The 23,041-nt window shown below is 37.1% G+C and overlaps 1 protein-coding gene and 1 long non-coding RNA gene across 4 annotated transcripts in view; both read right to left on the bottom strand.

Annotated features, from left to right (window-relative positions):
• Positions 1-23,041, bottom strand: part of ZFAND3 (zinc finger AN1-type containing 3) — a 318,826-nt gene that overhangs the window by 179,237 nt on the left and 116,548 nt on the right. The window lies entirely within an intron of this gene.
• Positions 369-18,506, bottom strand: LOC122238619. Of its 2 annotated transcripts, XR_006217620.1 has the most exons (5): positions 16,517-18,506; positions 14,095-14,173; positions 13,516-13,632; positions 3,093-3,119; positions 369-1,082 (listed from the first exon to the last, which is right to left on the bottom strand). It is a non-coding gene; the product is annotated as an uncharacterized LOC122238619 (long non-coding RNA). The 2 variants fall into 2 exon arrangements; XR_006217619.1 differs by having other exon boundaries at positions 13,516-14,173.

Here is a 23,041-nt window from a genome sequence, read left to right as displayed (position 1 = left end):
CTCTGCAAAGTATTAATGGCCTGTAATGAGATCAGTAGAAATGTTAAGGGTAAGAATTTTAAAAATGTTGTAGTAACTTGATGGAATAGTTTTGTCTACTAAATATAATTAAAAGCAGGACTTATGGGACACCTGGGTGGCTCAGTCATTTAAGCATCCAACTCTTGGTTTCAGCTCAGGTCATGATCTCGTGGCTTCGTGGCTTCAAGCCCTACACAGGGCTCTGTGCTGACAGTGCAGAGCCTGCTTGGGATTCTCTCTCTCTCTCTCTCTCTCCCTCTCTCTCTCTCTGCCCACCCACCCCCCACCCTGCTCACATATTCTCTCTCTCAAACTTTTAAAAAATTGGACTTATATTTTATGTCTTTATTGTTGATTTTTTAATCTAGTAATTCAATCTTATTATATTTTACAAAAACCTGGATTGTGACAGGTTGAGGGAAAAAAGAACTTCTTTTTCACCACAGACAGTTTAGAAAGTAATAACTGAGATTTTCATACCCTAAGTTTGAACACAGTAAACTAACATTTATTAAGCACTTACTACATGTCAGGTACTGTTTGCTTTACACACAATACTTTATTAAATGCTCACAGCAAGCCAAGTCCAATCTCTACCCTAATTTTCCAGATGAGAAAACTAAAGCGCTGAGTACAACTTGGTACAACTTGCTTTAGTACCAGAGTAAATAATATATTTCACTTCTGAACTTAAGTCCTTAACTACGAAGCCATAGAGTATTGAAAAAAATACAAAGTAGGAAAAGAAAATGGTCAACATACTCAGAAATGAAAGGAGAAAGAATTCTTGAATGCATGATGGACCAGGTGGCATTCGACAAACATGGGTATTTTGGCCTAGACGCAATTACATGTAAGAGAGAACGTAACCCACTTTACCTGCCCCAAGTAAATACAGTGGGTGGTCACAAGAACACATACATGTAACAGGGTTTCAATACTGGATGTGGGCCATTGTCAGAAACAAAAGCTGGCTGGCCACCTCTCTCAGGGGCTGTTCAGTCACTGATTTTGTACATGCTCTACTTTCTTCTCTCTGCCAGAGCTTCCTCTGCTTCAACCTGTGCATGACAAAGATGACCCAATGCAAGTTCCCTGACCATCACCAATTTAAAATTTCCCTTTGCATTTCTCAATGGTTCACATTTCTCTGATGAGCCACACAGGTCAGAGGTTAAAGACTGGCTACCTCATTAATTAGGCACCCCTTCTAGTCAATGGTGGCCAAATGACACAGAACCTGGGTGAATCCACTTACAGTAGCTAGGGGTAAGGAAATATAAAGTCCATTATTTCTTCTATATTACCTAATCTTTGAAAAGATGGTAATCGTCTATAAGGTCTGAAGAAAGATTTAGACATAAGGGATTGTTTTCATTTTGCAAGACTTGAGGAGGAAGATTTTTAAAAAGTTGTTAAAAAAAAAGAGGAATGGAACAGAAGGTAAAACAGAATTACAACAGAAAAAAATAAGATGTACAAAGAAGATTTTAAAATTTTATAAAAATGTTTATGTGGGGTAGGGGCGTGGGGACACACACAGGGGAGGGACAGAGAGAGAGGGAGACTGAATCTGAAGCAGGCTCCAGGCTCTGAGCTGTCAATGCAGAGCCTGATGCGGGGCTCGAACCCACAAACTGTGAGATCATGACCTAAGCCAAGGTCAAACGCTTAACCAACTGAGCCACCCAGGAGCCCCAGATGTAGAAAAAAGTCTAATATATGAAACACTGGTCAAAACCAAAACCAGTAGACAATTCAACAAAAGTAGCATTAGTAAGATATCAGACATCATAATTGAGACCCCAAAATAGTACTGGAAAGCAGAGAAAATATGCACGTATATATGTCCACCTTATGTACTGTATATTACTGGATTAATCCTGTTGCAGTATGATAGAGTACTATACCCAAGAGAGAAAGCCTGGATTAGAAACGTTTGACACCTAGATCAATAGAACAATGTTAAGTTCTAGGCTCAGAGGGAAGCAGAAAAATAAAAAAAATAAAAAAATGAAAAAAGAAAGGGACTGGAGAAGGCTTCCACATTCCACAGACCAGAAACCTTCACAGGAGAAGCTTGTTATTATTGCTGGTGAAAAGGGGGGGGGGGGGGGGGAGGGGAGAGACCTAAGAACTAGAAAGCACCCATGACCTTAATTTTTAAAAAGAGGAGGTAAGGGGGCTCTCAGGACAGATCATTTAACATGGAAATCAGTAAAAACTTTTTTTTTTTAAGTGAATATGGCAGCCTTTTCTAAACTTCTCAATAATGGGAAGGTACACACATCAGAAGGTAGCTACAAGGTTCTGGGCTGATTGAGTATCAGCAGTGTGGTACACGCAAAAAGGATATAACTCATGGAGAGTGAGCGAGCAGTTCCACAAAAGGGACGAAGCTGCCATGCTCAAGCAAATGTCCTGATGGCCCTTCCTATCACTTCTGTTGGGAGTGGAAGGCTGTGTGTATGTATGTGTGCTGGCCACAGAGATCTGAAATGTCTGTCACACTAAACATTTGACCCACAAGGGTATAACACCTGGGGGGTTTCAAGGTTTGCTACATGTTATCAATTATTTGGTAAGTATGAATTCGAACTGTGCTGTAGGACAGCTGTGCAGGCATGAGCTACTTGGCTCATCAGTAAACCCAAGCAGATCAGCTCAGTGTGGTTTTACAGTTTTTATTTAACCCAGGGTCTCAAATAATTCTCACAACTGGGGAAGGCAGGGTATTATCACCCACATACTACAGCTAAGAAATCAAAGAAAAAGATATACTACACTGGTATCTTGAAGGTTTCAGAACACATCTCCCACAAATTTCAAATTTTTGATGTTAATGATTATCTCGCCAACTAGACTTTGAGAGTAGGGACTGCATATGCACTTCTCCCTACAGTGCTTAATGTAAAGCAATAAACATAGCAGATACTCAAGAAAAGTATCTTATGGATAAATGTAATTTATTTACTTATAACACTTCTTTTCAAGTTTCAGACACCCCAGCTTTAAGTGTTCTCTTTAGAAGGAAACAGTTCAAGTTTAAATCAGAAGCCTGAAGAACTTACCTCTACTTGGTCAATTTAATTCTGGGTCTGGAAGGTAAAATTTATCCCATTTTAATGTAAAGATTTTCAAAGTACAGATAAAACCAAGAAGCCTAGCTCCAGAAAACACTGATTTATATAAAGCAAGAACCACAAAGACAGCGTCTTTGAAGTAAGGTCTAACAGCATTCACATCAAATTCTTACAAAGCCAACTACTTATATATGACAAGTTCTGCAAAATCATTACCATTTCTATCGATAATGTGCATCTGTATTTTTCAAACTGACATGGTGAAATACCACAGATAAAATACCACCATAACCAACAGAAAACACATGGTTGTGTTAACTGCTTAAAACTATTTTTAAGTAAAAATCGGTTTTTAACCTTGTGCATGTAACAGTAGCAGGACAGAATTCACAGATTTGAAGCCATCTATAGGATTCCATACTAACTTTTCTACCTTGATGAAGTCAAGCTAAGTGTTTGCAGGAAACCATCACTACTGTGGAGAAACTACACTAATAACATTGAAACCTTTTCTGTTGCTGCACATTAATGTCACAAAGCTAGACTGAAGCTTGATTTATGGATCACTGTACTGTGTTAGGTTGTATGTGGCATTATTTTGGTTACAACTGCAACACAAAAGCAAAGACCTGCATTTAAGAGAATTCCAATGAAGGGACGCCTGGGTGGCTCAGTTGGTTGGGCGTCCAATGTTGGCTCAGGTCATGATCTCACAGTCCATGAGTTCGAGCCCTATGTCGGGCTTTGTGCTGACATTTCAGAGCCTGGTGCCTGCTTCGGAATCTGTGACTCCCTCTCTCTCTGCCCCTCCCCCACTTATGCTCTGTCTCTCAAAAAATGAACGTTAAAAAAAGTTTTTTTAATAAAATAAAATAAACAATCTGGACTTCAGTTTAGTTTAAAGAGAGAGAGAGAGAATTCCAATGAAATGGACTGCCAAAAACACACCACACCTCAGCACTCCCTATCCCATTTCTACTCACCATAGACTTAGCTCTTGAGCTCTTCATCAAGCGATACATTCAATATTACAAATGGGTACTGAACCTGAAGATGACTGGCGCTGAAATCTGTGGCAGGATTTGGGCTCCTTTAGCCCTTTTTGTAAGTTATGCTAAGACTCCACTTGGCAGATAAAATTAATGAGGGCTAACCATCTTAAAGCTTGGCAAAGACCTGAAGCAAACTTAGGAGAGAAATTTTACCCCAAGTTTACCCTCATGAATGGTGAGATCATGATCTGAACCCAAATCAAGAGCCAGACGTTTAACTAACTACACCACCCAGGCGCCCTGGAGCTGATGTACATTTATCCAAAATTTTATTGTTAGAACCATGTCAGTTCAGTTTCTTCCTAAATAAAAATCAAATCAAGTGCTCAGTATCTTGGATCAAATACTTGGTTTCCAAGATTAACTAGTGATGACAGTGGTATAGCATTATAAAAATAACCTCCTTTACATATAAAATGGCTTAGAGTAAATCTAAAGCAATTTTTAACCTTATTTTTATACTAAAAATTTATATATCTAAATAGACATAAAGAATAAAGACAAGTATCAAAATATTTTATGGCTAATTTTCTGTCCACATTGATATTATAAATTCTTCTCCCCAGAAAAAAAAAAAAATCAAAATTTAATTCTGCTTTCTATCACACTGATCTGGTCCAATCTTCCTATTTGAATTATGTACAAGATTTTTGGACTAAATATAGAGAAGCAAATTATAGACTGTAAACACCCTATATGTCACATACACAGCATATCTGAGTTTTCTCCAAAGGCATATGAATAAATTATTCCACTAGGAATATTTACCAGTGTGCTGCCTTTCCTCATAATTTCAGTCTAGGTCTGAAATGCAGCTAACATATGAAAGCAAATACAAGTTTCCTAGAATACATCACATTTCTTTGACAACTAGAAGGTAGAATTCTACCACATTACTTATGGAGAAACTAACTGTCAACTCTTTTTTCATTATATTTGGTTTTTTTCCTCCCAACTTTATTACGGTCTAATTGATAAGTAAAAAATGTGCATATTAAGGCGTTACAAGATGATGGTTTGATGTATGTACACATTGTGAAATGACTGCCACAATGAAGCTAATTAATACACCACCTCACATAGTTACCACTTTTTGTATGTGGTAAGAACATTTAAGATCTAGTCTCTCAACAAATTCAAATATAAATACAGTATTAACTGTAGACACCATACTGTACAGTAGATCCCCAGAATTTATTCCTAACTGAAAGCCTGTACCCTTTGACCAATATCTCCTAATTCCTTCACTCCTCAACCACCTTCTGTGAGTTTGACTTTTTTATATTCTATATGTAAGTGAGATCACATAGTATTCGCATGTCTCTGTCTGGCTTATTTCACTTAGCATAATGTCCTTCAGATTCATCTATATTTTGACAAATGACAGGTTTCCTTCTTTTTTTTTTGACTGAGTAAAATTCCTGTGGGGGAGGGTAGATATTTTCTTTATCTGTTCACCCATTGACAGACCCTTACATATTTCCTTATCTTAGCTATTGTGAATACTACTACAATGAACATGGGAATGCAGGTATCTCAGGCACTGATTTATGTCCTTTGGATACATACCCAGTAGTGAAAAAGCTGGACCATATGTAGTTCTTTTTTAAATCTTTTTTTTTTTTTTTTTTTTTTTTTTTTGAGGCAGAGAGAGACAGAGCATGAACGGGGGAGGGGCAGAGAGAGAGGGAGGCACAGAATCGGAAGCAGGCTCCAGGCTCTGAGCCATCAGCCCAGAGCCCGACGCGGGGCTCGAACTCATGGACCGCGAGATCGTGACCTGAGCCGAAGTCGGCCGCTTAACCGACTGAGACACCCAGGCGCCCCTTTTTTAAATCTTTTAAGGAACCTCCTGAGTATCTTCCATTATTTAACTGTAAAATTCACATTCCCACCAACACTGTACAAGGGTTCCTTTTCCTCCACATCTTCACTAACACTCATTTTATTCTTTTTGATAACAGCCAATCTGACAGGTAGGAGGTGATATCTCATTGTGATTTTGATTAGCACTGACCTGATGATTAGTGATACTGAGTACCTTTTCAAATACCTGTTGGCCATTTGTATGTTTTCTTTGGAAAAACGTTTGCCTGTTTTTAGTTTGGTTCTTTCTGCTACTGGGTTATAGGAGTTCCTTACACACTTTGGATATTACCACCTTATCAGAGATATGGTTTGCAAATATTTTTTTCCCATTTCATAGACTGCCCTTTTACTGATGGTTTCTTTTGCTATGCAGAACATTTTAGTTTAACATAGTCACACTTGTTTATTTTTGCTTTTGTTGCCTGTGCTCTTGGTGTCATATCCAAAAAAACCACTGCCAAGACCCATGTCTAGGAGCTTGTTCCCTATGTTTTCTTCTAGGAGTTGTAAAGTTTCAGGTCTTATAGTTAAGTCTATAATCTATTTTGAGTTAATTTTTGTGTATGGTGTGAAATTTGCATGTGGCTCTCCAATTTTACCAAAACCATTTACTGAAGAGACTATCCTTTCCTTATTGTATATTCTTGGCACACTTGCAAAGATTAGTTGACTGTATGTGCATGAGTTTATTTCTGAACACACTATTCCTTTCCTTTAGTCTACTGTGGCTGTTTGTATGCTGTTACGATACTGTTTTGATTATTACAGTTTTGTAATGTAGTTTGAAATCAGGAATTGTGATGTCTCCAGCTTTGTTCTTTCTCAAGACTGCTTTGGCTATTTGGGGGTCTTCTGTGATTCCACACAAATTTTAGGTTTTTTTTAACGTGAAAAATGCCACTGGAACTTTGACAGGGATTGCACTCAATCTGTAGACCGTTTTGGGTAGTAGGAACACTTGAACAGGATTCTTTCAATTAATGAAAATAGGATATCTTTTCAGTTATGTGTCTTCAATGTCTTACGAGTTATGTTTTTTTAATGTTTACTCATTTTGAGAGAGAGAGAGAGAGAGAGAGAGAGAGAGAGAGAGAGAGAGAAGCAGAGAGAGGGGGAGAGAATCCCAAGCAGGCTCTGCACTCAGAAATGGTGAGATTATGGGGCACCTGGGTGGCTTGGTCAGTTAAGCGTCCGACTTCGGCTCAGGTCATGATCTCACGGTCTATGAGTTCTAGCCCCGCATCAGGCTCTGTGCTGACAGCTCGGAGCCTGGAGCCTGTTTCGGATTCTGTGTATCCCCCTCTCTCTGCCCCCCCCCCCCCCTGTTCATGCTCTGTCTCTCTCTGTCTCAAAAATAAATAAACGTTAAAAAAAAAAAAAAAAAGAAAAAGAAATGGTGAGATGATGACTTGAGCAGAAATCAAGAGTAGAACACTTAACTTGCTGAGCCATCCAGGTGCCCCAGGAGTTTTCAGTTCCTTACGTGTTTATTTTAAATCTATGCAACAATTCTTCCACACCACCCTCTAGTTTCAAGATACTACAAATTTTCTGCTTGAATAAAAACCAAATATAGACATTAGCATTTTTATCAATGTTTTATTACTACTGTATCTAATTAGAAAGTTACATGTGTAAAGGTTTATAGTTTACTAAGTACCTTGCAGATTTATTTGATCCTTAAAATTCCCTGCAGGACAGGTTATCACCACCCTCATCAAGCAAAAGAGCAAATGGAGACTCAGAAAAATTGATGTCATTTGCCCAAGGTCACACAACAAATAAAAGGAGAGTTAGAACTCAATGAAAAAACTTTTGATGTTAAATCCCGAGCATTTGATCAAGGATATAATAAGACGCAATGAAATATTTCTACTAGAATTGTCAAATGAAAGGAAAATAATTCATAATCTTCCAGGATAACAAACAACTTGTGTTTTTCCTAGTAGAGGGGAAACTTGCTTAATATGTCACTGAAAGACTGTTAGGACTGAATCACCCAAACACAGTAAATTTAGTTCTGACCTCTCCGGAATAGAAAGGCAGCAAAGGAACAAGTGGCCAGGAAAGGAAGTCATGAAAGCCATGGGCCATTTCATTTTCTTGAAATGAATACATTTTGTTTCATAGTACCCCTAAAATTCAGAAAGTTGTGCAGACTATCACAGGTTTATTTTAAGGACCTCTATGATGGGAAATTCCACAATCATCAGTCCACTCCCAATAATACTCATAATCATGAAGAACCGACTGTCCATATCCGCAATCACTTCCTCCTACCTTCTCACTTTTTCTATCTTATAATCTCACTTCCACATCTACCACTCTTAATGAGACCACTCTAAATCCAAATTCTTCACTAGGATGCGGGTGGTCTCAATGAAATTTATGAACCTGCTAAGAAATGTGTGCCAAACTATGAAGACATGTACCTTTGATGAGAATCCACAGTTCTCATCAAATTTTCAGAAGTATGTGACTATAAAAGAATAAACATTGTTAAAGTCACATATACACTGTCATTCAATTTGACAGTCATTACTCATTTTTCTCTCTCTACCTCACTTGATACCACTTATTATCCAAATCTGAAATCCTAAAATACATCCTTTCTATAATCTATATCACAAGTGTCATCCAGTATCTGGTGGTCACTACTGCTATGACCTCTGTGATTTATTTCCTTTCATCTTCCTCCACTAAAAATCAAAGCACCCCTTTGTTCACTCCACTAAGTTAGTGGTTGTCAAAGTGTGATCTCCAAACCAGCAGCAGTAGCAGCATGACCCGGTAATCGGTCAGACATGCAAACCACTCCAGCCCCACACCATGCCCACTAAACCAGAAACTCTGGAGGGTGGGGCCCTGCAATATGTGTCTTAAAGGCCCTTCCAGGTGCATGTTCAAGTTTGAGACCTATAAGCTGAGCACAATAACCTTCAACTCTATTATTCTGTCTTTCAAATATTTAGTGAACAGTAGCTGTACACAAGAACCTCATCTTAATATGGCAGCTTCTCAAAACAGACTTTAGACCTTTCACACATTCCCAATTTCTGAACTGCTTATAGAAAATATGCAGTCCCTTCATTACCTCAAATTTAGTCCAAAATCAAAGTCATCGACACTCCCCTCCCCCAAATACAAACACGCAAAACACAAGATTTTCCTATTCTGTTCAGTGCATTTACATACATATTTATCTTTTCCTCTTTTTCTACATATGAATCTCAACAAGGATTCCCACATTCTTTTATCCCAACATAATTTAGAATTTACTCCTTGATCTCTATTCCCACATTACCATCCAGATCTGGGGCTTTACCGTATTTGCTGCACAGGTCTCACCAGTAACTTCCCCCAGAGTTAAGTGGCAGAGATGAGAAATAAACCCAGAGGCTATTTGACCCCAGAGTTCAAGCTCTCACTTATACGCTACACAGTTGACCCTTGAACAACAGGGGGGTTCAAAACACCAACCCCCCCACACACAGTCAAATATCCATGCATAACTTCTGCCTCCTCAAAAACCTTACTAATAGCTTACTGTTGACCAGAAGACTTAACAATAGCATACAGTCTATTAACACATACTTTGTATACTATATATATATGTATATACTATATACTGTATTCTTAAAATGACTTAAACTAGAGAAAAGAAAATGCTATTAAGAAACTCATAAGTAAGAGAAAATACATTTACAGTACTGCACTATAAAAAACTGGCATGGGGCGCCTGGGTGGCTCAGTTGGTTAAGCGTCCGACTTCGGCTCAGGTCACGATCTCGTGGTCCGTGAGTTCGAGCCCCGTGTTGGGCTCTGGGCTGACTGCTCAGAGCCTGGAGCCTGTTTCAGATTCTGTGTCTCCCTCTCTCTCTGACCCTCCCCTGTTCATGCTCTGTCTCTCTCTGTCTCAAAAATAAATAAATGTTAAAAAAAATTTTTTTTTAAATAAAAAACTGGCATATAAGTGGACCCATGCACTTCAAATCTGTGTTGCTCAAGGGTCAACTGTTATTATGGAGGAACTGAGAACCACAGATTTTTCATCACAAACAATGTAACAAGACCACTGTCTTTAAAAGAAAAAAGGCAACCTAGAATTCTACACTCAATGAAAATATCTTTAAAACAAAAACTAAAGACTTTTTCAGGGTGCCTGGGTGGCTCAGTCGGTTGGGCATCTGACTTTGACTCAGGTCATGATCTTATGGTTTGTGGGTTTGAGCCCCACATCAGGTTCTGTGCTGTGCTGACAGCTCGGATCCTGGAGCCTGCTTCAGATTCTGTGTCTCCCTCTCTCTCTGCCCGTCACCTGCTCGCACATTCTCTCTCAAAAGTAAATAAACATTCAAAAAAAATTTTTAATAAAGACTTTTTCAAAGTTACAAAAACAGAAGAATTCATCACCAGTAAGAAATATTAAAGTACATCCTTTGGACAGAATGAAAGTGATACCATATGGAAATACGGATCTATATAAAAGAATGTCAAAAGTAGCAGTAAGTTATTACACTGATAAACATAAGATTTTTCTTAATTCTGTTTAAAAGACAACTATTGAAATAAAAATAGTAATAATGCAGTAAAAATTTTACAAAATATGCAAAAGTAAAATGTATGACAGCAGCACAAAGGTAGGGAAGGAAGAAAAGCACACTATTACAAGGTTTTTATACTGCATGTGAAGTAATCTAGTACATAACACGAACACAGATTATGAGAAGTTAAGAATGTGTATGACACACACTAAGGTAAGCACTAAAATAAAAGTAAATCAACAAAAAACATACAATAGTATCATTAAAAATGTTCAATTAATCCAAAAGAAAGCAGGAAAAAATAATAAATGGCATAAATAGGAAACATATATCAAAATAATATTTAATTCATATTAAATATGATAGATTTAAACCTAACATACTAATAATTACACTAAATGTAAATGGTCTAAACACCCCAAATTAAAAGATAGAGATTGTCTAAACAGATTGAAAGAGAGACATCCCCAACTATATACTTCCTACAAGAAATGCATTTAAATATAAAGACAGATAGAATAAAAGTAAAGAATGGAAAAAGACGTATCATGCTTACACTAAGCTACAGAAAGTAGCTAAATTAATCTCAAAGTAGACTTCAGAATAACTACATCTAGAATATACTCATTTCAAAATGATAAAGCGATCAATTCATAAATACAAAAAAATCCTACACATCTATGCATTTAACATAGCTTCAAAACCCACAAAGCAACCCATGATAGAACTATAAGAAAAACAACAGAAAAATCCACATTTATAGTCAGATATTTCAATAACCCTCTCTCAGTAACTGATAGAACAAGTAGGCCAAATATCAGCAAAGACACAGACTTGAACAACAATATCAATCAAATTGACCTAACTGACATTTAGAGAACACACCACACAACATCAGCAAATTGAGGGCGCCTGGGTGGCAAAGTCAGTTCAGCATCTGACTCTTGGTTTCAGCTGAGGTCCTGATCTCACAGTTCCTAAGTTCTACCCCTGCACTGGGGTCTGTGGGGACAGTGCAGAGTCTGCTTGGGATTCTCTCGCTCTGCACTTTCCTACCTGCCTCTCTCTCTCTCTCTCAAAATAAATTTTAAAAAATTAAAAATAAAAAATTTTTAAATGAAATTTAAAAATCTCAGAAGTAAATTTAAAAATTAAACATAAATTTTAAAAATTAAGAATAAAAAAAAAATCAGCAGCGGATGTGCATTCTTTTTAGGTGCAAACAAAACATTTACCAAGACAGATAATATTTGGAGCCACAAAACAAGTCTCATTAAGTATAAAAGGACTGAAATCACACAAAATATATTTTCTCGATACAATAAGATTAAAATAGGAATAATAGAAATATCTCTGGAAAATACCCAAAGAAGGAAAAAATAAAGGAAATATGAAACACCATTATATACTAAAAAGCCCCAAAGATCATAATATTTATATACCCATAATAACATAAATACTCAATAATTATTTAACCAAAAATTGCACTACAAATATATTTGGAGGAAGGATAGTATAAGAATACAAACATTTTATATATCATAACAAAAAGTAAAAAATGTGTAAAAGTGACAAATCAAGTAGGAGCATAAATATGGAGAGTATGAATTTAGAAGAAACAGCAGAAAGAATTTAAAGTAGTTGCTTCTGGGAAAAACTGGAGGGAGGAGGGAGGAATGGAGGAGCATTTTGCTACCTGTAGTAATTTAACTATTTCAACAATATGCATGTAGTACAGTACTTTGACAAAGAAATACTTAAAAAAAAATTTTAATGTTTATTTATTTTTGAGAGAGAGACAGAGCACGAGCAGGGAAGAAGCAGAGAGGGGGACACAGAATCTGAAGCAGGCTCTGAGCTGTCAGCACAGAGCCCGACATAGGGCTCGAACTCACAAACTGTAAGATCATGACCTGAGCCAAAGTCGGACACTTTACCAACTGAGCCACCCAACTGCCCCAGGAAATACTTTTAAAAGACATTTCATCTACATTATCTCATTTGATTCCTAGTGAGGAAGGAGGTATAATGACTCCCATTAGACGAATGAGTTAACTGATACTCCAGGTTACACCACTTGCTCAAAGTCAAAGCCCCTACTTTTCTTTGATAATTACATACACAATACTCGTCATGGCATCATTTAAACACATAATAAGCAGAGGAAAAAAACTGTTCATTTTTCATTTTAATTTATTACTTCTATACATATTTTTAGTTTTTATTCTCCTCTAATGAAGAGGACTAATTTATTGGTTGCACAGAACAAGAAGGAATATTCTCACTTAACCTCCCATTAATAACAGATTTTTAAAAGAAATCTGAACAGAGGTGGATTCTTGGCAAATGTGGAGGACAAAATTGTAGTCAAACTCCAAGATTAAATATTTCTTTAAGACCTGTAACTCTTAATCACTACTTTTAACTATGGTAAAATACACATAACATTAAATTTACCATTTCAACCATTTTTAAGTAACACTTCAGTAGCATTATGTACATTCACACCCTTGTGCAACTATCCCCACCATCCATCTCCAGAACTTCCCCCATTCTCCCTTCCCTCCAGCGCCTGGCAACCACCATTCCACTTTTTCTGTCTTTATGAATTTGACCACTCTGGGTACTCTAAATAAATGGCATCATAGTTTATTGTCCTTTTGATGCTGGCTTATTTCTCTTAGCAATTATGGTTGCAATCTAGGGTTGTAGCAAAACTTTTTAAAATTCGTGTCCAAAGCAGTGAAAAACAATTCCTTGATAATGTTGTAAGAAATTAAAGTGCCAGTGAATTTAAGAGATACCAGTTAAGAAAAATTTTTTCCATCTCCCTTAACCATGATCAAGGCACAAAAGAATAAAAATAATATGTCACAATTTTAAACTACTGAAAAAGGATGTCTTGGTACTTTATAACGTACACAAAGAAAGGGGGAAAAAACCTACTTTTGTTTTTGAAAAATCCAAACAATTCCTTTTCCTCTAAGGTTGGTGCTCTTTTGTATTGTGCAGCAAAGGTCTATAAGGAAGGGCCTCTGTGAATGCAGACTGGGTCTCTGCTTTCTATTTTAAGGGTGGGGTCACACAAAAGACAAAAGCACTAACAATGTTAGGTGTTCACAAAATACTGAGTCATGGTAAATATCTTATAAATCAGAAGCAAAATAGCCTCCATTCAGTCACACAGAGCTCAAAGAGGAAATACATGAAACTTGACCTTTACAATATACTTTGAAAAGGTTCTCCTGGCTCCAGTTTTAAAAAACAAGCTTATTATGTATCTTTACATTCCCCTCCATTCTCTTTAAATCTCTGCCCTGAATACCTGCATTTATTTCCATCTAAAACTCAAAAAAGGTCCCAAAAAGTCTTTCAATGGAGACACTAAAGAGACAAATTACACCAGCTCTTTGAGATATCAAAAACATCACTCTGATATTAGGGTGAGGCTGGTTTTGTGAATTTTGATTTATGATGCAACTAGAGTCACCCAGAAAATTTTAATAAGTAATAAGGACTGATTACCAGTAGTGCCTCAAGTATCCAGGTGCCTGACAAGCATTTAAGCCAGAGCTGTGCTTTTCATAGGTTTGGAATATTAACACTAAAAAAGAAAAAATGTCCACTTAAAACAAAGTCAGGTATTTTCTATAACAACTATATAAAAAAACTATATAAAAAAGTGTTTTAGGCAAGACATTCATTTTTGCTTTATGAAGACTATTCTACTTGGTATGCCCAAGAGTTAAGTGATTACCACTTCTAATTTTTTTTTTTTTAATGTTTATTTATTTTTGAGAGAGACAGAGACAGCTTGAGCAGGGGAGGGGCAGAGAGAGAGGGAGACACAGAATCCGAAGCTGTCAGCACAGAGCCTGACGCGGGGCTCGAACCCATGGACTGTGAGATCATGACCTGAGCTGAAGTCAGACACCCGACTGACTGAGCCACCCAGGCACCCCAAGTGATTACCACTTCTAACATAAGACTATGTCAATGATATTCCAATGCAAAATGTCCCATTGTCCAAAATTATCTGATTCACTTGCTATTTTTCTATATGCTATATAGTTTCATGAAACCTCTCGACAGCCAAAATATTAAGTATCTAGCACTACCACTATCTAAGTTTTTAAATTGCTACATAAGGTACAAGTGGCACCATCTCTGTGTGCCACCCACTGGAGATAAAACACAAGACTTCACTCATACCCAAAGAACAATGAATTTATTGCTTTTGACCTTCCCTTCAATAAAGACAAATTATAGTCTGAGGGAAGCATACAAAGTTTTTTCTCTCCTCTTTTTTAAGCCCCTCCTCCTTCAGGGCCTTTTAAACTTTTTGAGAGAATTTTGTCTGTTTGTGGTATGTTATACAACCAGACTACTCGATAGAAGGACACCATAAGTCCATTCCCAAACAGCATATATCGTGGGACATGAAACTTTTTATCTTGGGTTGAAAAATGGTGGGGGGTTATAATAAAAAAGACTTTTGGTCACATTCAGGGGGATTTCTTTAAGGCACTAATGATGTAGAAAACATTTTAAGACATTTTACTAATTCTATAATTGCTCTATGGGAATAAAACCTCACATATAATGCAAGCCTCTTATTTGAGAAAAATTTTAGGAAAAAAAAATTGTAATCAATATATCTTTAGAAAAGAGGCAGCTGAGTGGTTCAGTCAGTTCAGTGTCCAACTCCTGATTTCGACTCATGTCATGCATGATTCTCACAGTCTGTGAAACAGAGGCCCAAGTCAGGCAGAGCCTGCTTGGGATCTTCTCTCTCCCTCTCTCAGTCCCTTTCCCCCCATCAAAATAAATAAACTTTAAAATAAATTATATAAGGTTGTCAACTGTACCAACTCTACAGAACAATGAATAAACTTAAGAAACTGCAAAACTTAATCAGCAAATGAACAGATAGTAAACAGAAAAATAGGATGTCTTAGGAGTACCCATAAATAAGTGTTATTGCCACTTTGTTATAGATTGCTTTCTAGTCCCAACTTCAAGATTACTAACATAGCATAGTTACATTGGAAGAGAAAGGGAATTATGAAAGACAGATATAAAAGATGGAAAAAAAACAAGCCAGTTTACCCCTACCACATCACTTAACTTGAAACTCACTAATTCAGCAGACATTTGGAATAAGCATCAGTGTTAGAAAAGCTCTAAGATTCCTTCCAAATATCCTATGATTACCATCTCCTAATATCACAATTAATGGGATTCAACACTTCTAGACTTCCTAAAAACAATGTTACAAAACACAATGTACACTGAGTAACTGAATGCACATAGAAGAAATGAACAATCTAATTTAGCTTTTGGCTACCATTAGAAGGTTAGGACCTGTGCTTAAAAACTTTTTCAAAGAGGCTTTTTGACATTAATTTTTGATTCAAGTATGGAAATTAACAGCTACTAGATCTTAAACCATATGAGTCAAAGAAAACACCATTGTCACTCTGTGCAAAACTGGCAAATTCAGTGATTTCTGAAGATGTTGAATATTTTCAAAGTTCTTCTTGGCTTGTTCAGCCATAGATTAGAATGTTAAGGAGAAGACAGCAGCAGATTTAAGCCTTAATTATCTTTACTCAGAAAACTGTTTGAACTTAAAATATTATCCATATGGGTGTTAATCTTCCAAACTGAGGTATGGGACATTTAATAATATTATGACTGTCTCCTCAAACCATCAATATAGTTTGCAAGACTTTCATAGGGCAGTGATAGAAATGCATAGGTTTCATTTAATTTAGTCCAATTAAATTAGCTAGCTTCCTCTGGTACAGAGCTCATTTTTCCAGAACCAGCTTTTTTCAACAGGACACACCTACATACTTTTTAATTGTTTCACAGAAATGTAGTCCTCTTGTTCTCTCTTGCTTATATAGGTTAATAAATGTTATAATGTTTCTAAAGTCATTACCAAGTCTTTATACAACTTTCTTCTTGCTGTCTTTATTTCAAAGCTTTTGACAAAATCCTACTGTCTACTTCATAGTAAGTCCTATGGAAATCAAGAAAACACAAGCAACGTCATGCTTTACTTGTATCATTGTTGAGTTCTAGAGTTTATTTGGCATTTCAACTAAAAACGGAACTCTATCAACTGTAGTATAGATACAAATACAATACTGGAACCAACTCACATGTGGTGTCTCCCTATGCTGTGAATAAGTAAACTGTCTGCCTATGAAGATCTATGCAAAGACATCTGTCCTTTAAATGTTTGATAGAAGTAGAAGCGCCTGGGTGTGGCTCAGGAGGTTAAGTGTCTGACTTGGGCCCAGGTCATGAGCTCACGGTTCCTGAGTTCAATTTAAATTTGAAATGTCTGATGAAAGTGCTACTAAAATTCTAAATAGTTTTAAGTCACTGATGGCTCAAAATTCTATTATCATATGAAAATAAAATAATATCCACACACTATGGCAAAATCTTATACTTCTCTCATCATTTTCAAGTATCTTTCAAGTATCTACTATATTGAAAATTTGGCTTCACATATTAGAAAAATAAAGAGGCTAATAACATACCTATGGTTTTATATGCCCTCACCTTCCTCAACATGAACAGTTCAAACTTCAGAAACTGCAGCAGGCACTAGATAATTACTCAGGAATTTAGAGAGTTTTGCTAATGCATGTCTCAAACATGAAGAAAAAAAGTATCAAATGACAATCTTTTAAATTTATTTAATCTAGGAGGAAATTTATAAAACCGTATTTTGTGGAGGTAAATCTTTACCTTTCTTTCCCCCAAAAAGTGCTGATCTTTAGTAATGACTCTTCTTTTTAGTCAAAGAGTTAAAACCATCTCTTTTACTCCCAAATGAGTGTCAGTCCTACTCAGAGGTGCCATGTTTTATTTAAAACACACTCTTTCTCAGTAACCACTTTGTTCTAATTGGCAAGGCAAAGCCAGGTCCCTAAAGCACATAGCTCGTTACATTCAGTTTGGATTACAAAAACACACGATGAAACAAACTGCATCGAAATGTACAAATTAACAGCACCGGAATATGGGACAGGGAGGTGGAATTAGATTGTAATATGGAACAAAACCCACAGGGAGGCTGAGGAACAAATCACTAGTGTCTCTATAAACTATACAAGGTTTCCAAATGAGCAAATACATAGGCAGAGGACAGGGTTTTCCATAACTCAACCAAATTGCTAAATATGGATACAACAAAACAAGACTTTTTTCTTTTCACTATTATGCACACATGTTTGAGACAATGGGAATACCAAGAAGGTTTTAACAAATGAAACCTGCAGGATGCACTGTCTAAATATGAAACTCATCTTTGCTTTCACACTGACAACGTGCGAACAGCCCTGCAATTAAACCACACCTCCAAACATTTTTTAAAAAATCTTCTGAGAAGCTAAACACAGGAGACTAAATTAGAAATGGTGCTTCACTATGCAGCTTAGAGAGCAAGGTTAATGAGCTAAAAGTTGTAAGAACAAGAAAAAGAAAGACGTTACAAAATTAAGATCCCGCCACCAAAACAGAAAATGCAGTAGACAACTCACCCCCCTTCCCGCCACACATGCACACCTTTTCCCAAATTAGATACTCAGTGAAGCTTCCGGCACTGTTTCTCTGATCTTCCCTAGAGATTTAAAGACAAACTGCAACTGAACTAGAAGAGAACAGGAAAAGTGTATATACCCTTAACTTACACACAAATGCAAAACAATGCTACTGCTATATCTTCACAGGGTCTTTACAGTACAATCCCATCTAAACCTACTACCTTCACTCCTAACAAAATTTAACAGTGGGTGAAGCTTATAATTAAGTGTTTAAATACCTGTAATCAAATCTCAGTTCCTTGCTTTAAAATTTAAAGCGCCTGGGTGGCTCAGTCAAGCGTCCGACTTAGGCTCAAGTCACGATCTCACAGTTTGTGAGTTCAAGCCCCACGTCAGGTTCTGTGCTGACAGCTCAGAGCCTGGAGCCTGCTTCAGATTCTGTGTCTCCCTCTCTCTCTGCCCCTCCCCCACTCATAATTGGTCTCTCTCTCAAAAATAAATATTAAAATTTAGTTAATCGTGGGAACATTATTTAATCCATTTAAGCTACAGTTTCCTTATCTGTAATATGGAGATAAAATCACCAAAGTTTTGAGGATCAAATCAGATAATATTGTGCAAAATGGCTTTATAATATAAAAAGGCTACAGAAATCTTAGTTATTCCTGCAATTACTTCACCTCAGGATTTTATAATTGCCTGTGCCCTTTCTCCCTCTTATTTCACCAACAGTAATTCTTATGCTTTTATTTTATGTATCTTTTTTTTTTAAGCATTCCCTTTTAATATGTACTCTTGTTATTTTTCTCCAAACCAGAAACCTTGGGTTAAGGTATCTTTTTCTTCTCTACATCCAGTATTTAGTCTAAAAGTAATTTAAAAATTTAAAACAGGGGCACCTGGTTGGCTCAGCTGGTTATGCATCCAACTTTGGCTCAGGTCATGATCTCATGATTCATGAATTCGACCCCCACGTCTGACTCTGGGCTGACAGCTCAGAGCCTGAAGCCTGCTTCAAATTCTGTGTCTCCTTCTCTCTCTGCCCCTCTCCCGCTCATTCTCTTTCTCTCTCTCTCTCTCTCCCTCTCTCTCTCTCTTTCAAAAATAAATAAATATTTTAAAAATTTTTTAAAGAAATTTAAAACAGACCTTTTGTAATAATTAAGACTGTTAACATATAAATAAGACTGGGGGGCTCAGTCAGTTAAGTGTCCAACTCTTGGTTTCAGCTCAGGTCATGATCTCACAGTTCATGAGTTTGAATCCCGCATCCGGGGATGTTAGCTGTTAGCACAAGAGCCTGCCTGGGATTCTCTCTCTCCCTCTCTTCCACTCTCTCTCAAAATAAATAAACTAAAACAAACAAAACAAAACACCTGTTAACATACAGTGAGTTCTACATCACACACTAAGGACCAACTGAGCAGTGGGGCTTTTAAATGATAGAGAATTCTGTATTATTAAAAATCATATTTTAGTTACACATTAATAGCCTGCAAATAATGCCTAATCACTGTACCCACCATCCCTACTGTGGACTAAGGATTAAATGCTTGTGGGCTTTAGCCAGGAAGCATCAAAAAGCAACCTCATCATAACCCTGTCATTCAAGGCCAAAGAAACAGTGAGATCAAGAATTACTCTAAGTATCTGTAGCACAGAGGAGTCAAGATCACTGAAGCACAAAAAGAGTTTCATGGTACTTTCCTGAGTCTATCTGATAGCTATCCATATCCCTGTCAGGCCTAAAAGGAAGCCCATAAACCTACCTGATCATTTAGTCTGCACAGACTACTGAGAACATGAAACACAGGAAATGTTAGCAGTTAACTTCTATACAGCTTTTTATGTCATCAAGAGTTGTTGCCTTATTACACGAAGGTACCAACCACATCTAACCCAAGCGATCTCAGAACTAGGGATCTCCAAGCTTCTTTAATAGGGGTATACCATCAGTATAAAATTTGAGCACCCACCTTCTACGTGTGTGTGTGTGTGTGTGTGTGTATACACAGTTATATATTCCTGCAGTGAACTGAATGATGTGACCCCTTCTCACATCCCTCACCAAAAAAAGTCTTGTGTGTGTGTGTATACACACATATGCACGCGCACACACACACACTTTTATGTATTTTATAGTGGGGGCACTAAATCGTGTGTGTGTGTGTGTGTGTGTGTGTGTGTGTGTGTACACACATATCCCCAAACCTGTAATCTTATTTGTTAAAAAGACCTTTGCAAATGTAATTAAGAATTTCAAAATAAAATCATCCTACATAAGCAGGGACACTAAATCCAAACAACGGAGACACACGAGAGAAGGCCATGTGAAGATGAAGGCAGACACTGGAGTACTGTGTATATAAGCTGCCAAAGAATGCCAAGAATTGCTGGCAGGCACCAGAAGCAAGGAGAGGCATGGAATGCATTTCCTCTCTGAGCCTCCAGAAGGAACCAAGCCTGATGGCTGACAACACCTTGATTTCAGACTTCTGGCCTCTAGAACTGTTGTTTTAAGCCACCCAGTTTATAGTGATTTGCTATGGCTGCCCTAGGAAACTAACACCAATAAAAATATGTACATTATAAAAATCAACAACATATATACGGGATGATAAAAGTATAGAAGTAGAAATTCTAACATTTCTTTATGCCTCAATGGATAATCCGATGCACCATTATGAAGAACACAGCTGTAGACCAACATGTGGACAGAAATAAAGCCAAACGAGGGCGCCTGGGTGGCTCAGTCGGCTTCGGGTCAGGTCATAATCTCACGGTCCATGAGTTGGAGCCCCCCATCGGGCTCTGTGCTGACAGCTCAGAGCCTGGAGCCTGCCTCAGATCTATGCTCCCTTCCCTCACTCTCTCTGCCCCTCCCCAACTCACACTCTGTCTCTCTCTCTCTCTCTCTCTCTCTCTCTCAAAAAATGAATAAATGTTTAAAAAAAATTTTTAAAAACAGAAAGAAAGCCAAACGACAGAGCCAAACTATCTTAAAACCCTAATGACCATTAACTTTCTTTTATTTTTCCTAAAATACTGACACACCATGATGATTTTTGTACATTAGGCCTAAAAGCTACCTTTCCACTACTTATAGCACTGAGAATTTTTTCATTACAAATGCAACAATTATTTTTGACATAATTTCCATGACAACATATCTTCAACACACTGCTTCACTTATCATGACTAGCATAATAATTAATCATACAACTTAAGAATGCTCACTAGTGAAGGGCACCTGCATGGCTCAGTTGGTTGAGAGCCCGACTTCGGCTCAGGTCATGATTTCACGGTTCTTGGGTTCGAGCCCCGTGTCGGGCTCTGTGCTGACAGCTCAGAGCCTGGAGCCTGCTTCTGATTCTGTGTCTCCCTCTCTCTCTGCCCCTCCCCTGCTCGTGCTCTGTCTCTCTCTCTCTCTCTCTCTCACAAAAATAAACATTAAAGACAATTTTTTAATAAAAAAATAAAAAGAAAAGAATGCTCACTAGTGAGACAGCAAACGGCTATCCACCAAGAGGTCAGAGAGTGCTGCCAGAGTTCAGCTTTGCTAATCAATGTAAGGACCTGCTGCCCTGTGTCTTGCTTTCATTTGAGACCAAAGAAGCTATACCACAGAGAATATGGTTTCTAACACAGAAATAGTCAACACATTCAAACAAGTTTTTAAAAATAGAGAAAACATAAGGTTGCAACTGTGATATAAAGAGAGTAACTGAAAAGAGTATGTCCATTAACAGGGGACTAGATCAATTGGGGCATGGTATAATGAAGGCGACCTATAATTTATCAACCAACTGGGACACTTTGAAGAGTACAAAGGGGTATCATTAGTTTCACTGTCATAAACACTTTAAACTCTATTTCATGTAAATCAGGATACTGATTATAATAATACTGTAACAGTTAAAATGAACTAGAGCAACATGTATCAACATGATTGGTTTCTAAAATCATTATTAAGAAATGTAAGTTGTAGAATGACTAGTGCAGCATACCACTAGCCATTTACACATTTTTAAAACAGAATCATATATTGTTTACATAAATACCCACTCAAAATAAAAAGTATAAATACAAAAATAACAATAGTGATTCTCTGTGTGATGAAAAAAGGATGACTGAGGTAGAAGAAAAACTAAGTTTAAAATACAATATAAAACAAACAAAAAGGACAAAAAAATGTCAGTATTTGTTAGTTCTGGTTTGGGTTATGGATGTTTATTATATTATTTTCTAACTTCAGACACTCACACCAGATACCCACCAATGGACACCTACTGGTTGGGAAAATTCAGTGAGCTAAACTGTCTCTTTTTAACCAGTGCATGACCTATGTGTTTGTTATACTTGAGAAATCTTTCTTTAAAAACTCAGTTTTTAAGAAATCAGAGCATTCAACAGTAAGTCAATTACAAAGACAGAACCACCCTATTCAAATGCTTCATTTTAAGAGCAGCAGCTGCATTTCTTCTGGGAAAGGTGATTTGAAAAATCAAGATATGACAAGCATACAAATTCTAGTATCTTGCCCCAACCCCACCATGCTATAAAATGACTCACTGGAGAGGGTAGTTTGTTTTATACCATTTTAGCGATGGGTACAGAGTTCCCATAATTTCTAAAAGAAAACATGCATAACAGGAAGTGCTTAAATTTTTCAGATTTACTCTGTTCCTCTTACTGCAGATCCTCAAAATTCAGCTGTAACCTACAATTCTTCCCTTCCAAAAGTGACTGGTATCAAGCCACTTATACTTTGAACTTCTAAAACAGAATGGAAGCAGAGAGGAGATTAGAGTGCAACTCCAAAAAGTAAGAATTGCAGGTTCATAAGGAAATGTTTTAATTTACTTGCCATGAAACAGCAATTTATTGCCCTGTTCTGGAAATAACCA

This window comes from Panthera tigris, chromosome B2 (assembly GCF_018350195.1).
Source record: "Panthera tigris isolate Pti1 chromosome B2, P.tigris_Pti1_mat1.1, whole genome shotgun sequence".
In the NCBI taxonomy this organism is placed as follows: domain Eukaryota; kingdom Metazoa; phylum Chordata; class Mammalia; order Carnivora; family Felidae; genus Panthera; species Panthera tigris.
The sequence above is the reverse complement of the archived record's forward strand: the minus strand, read 5'-3'. Positions and strand labels throughout refer to the sequence as shown.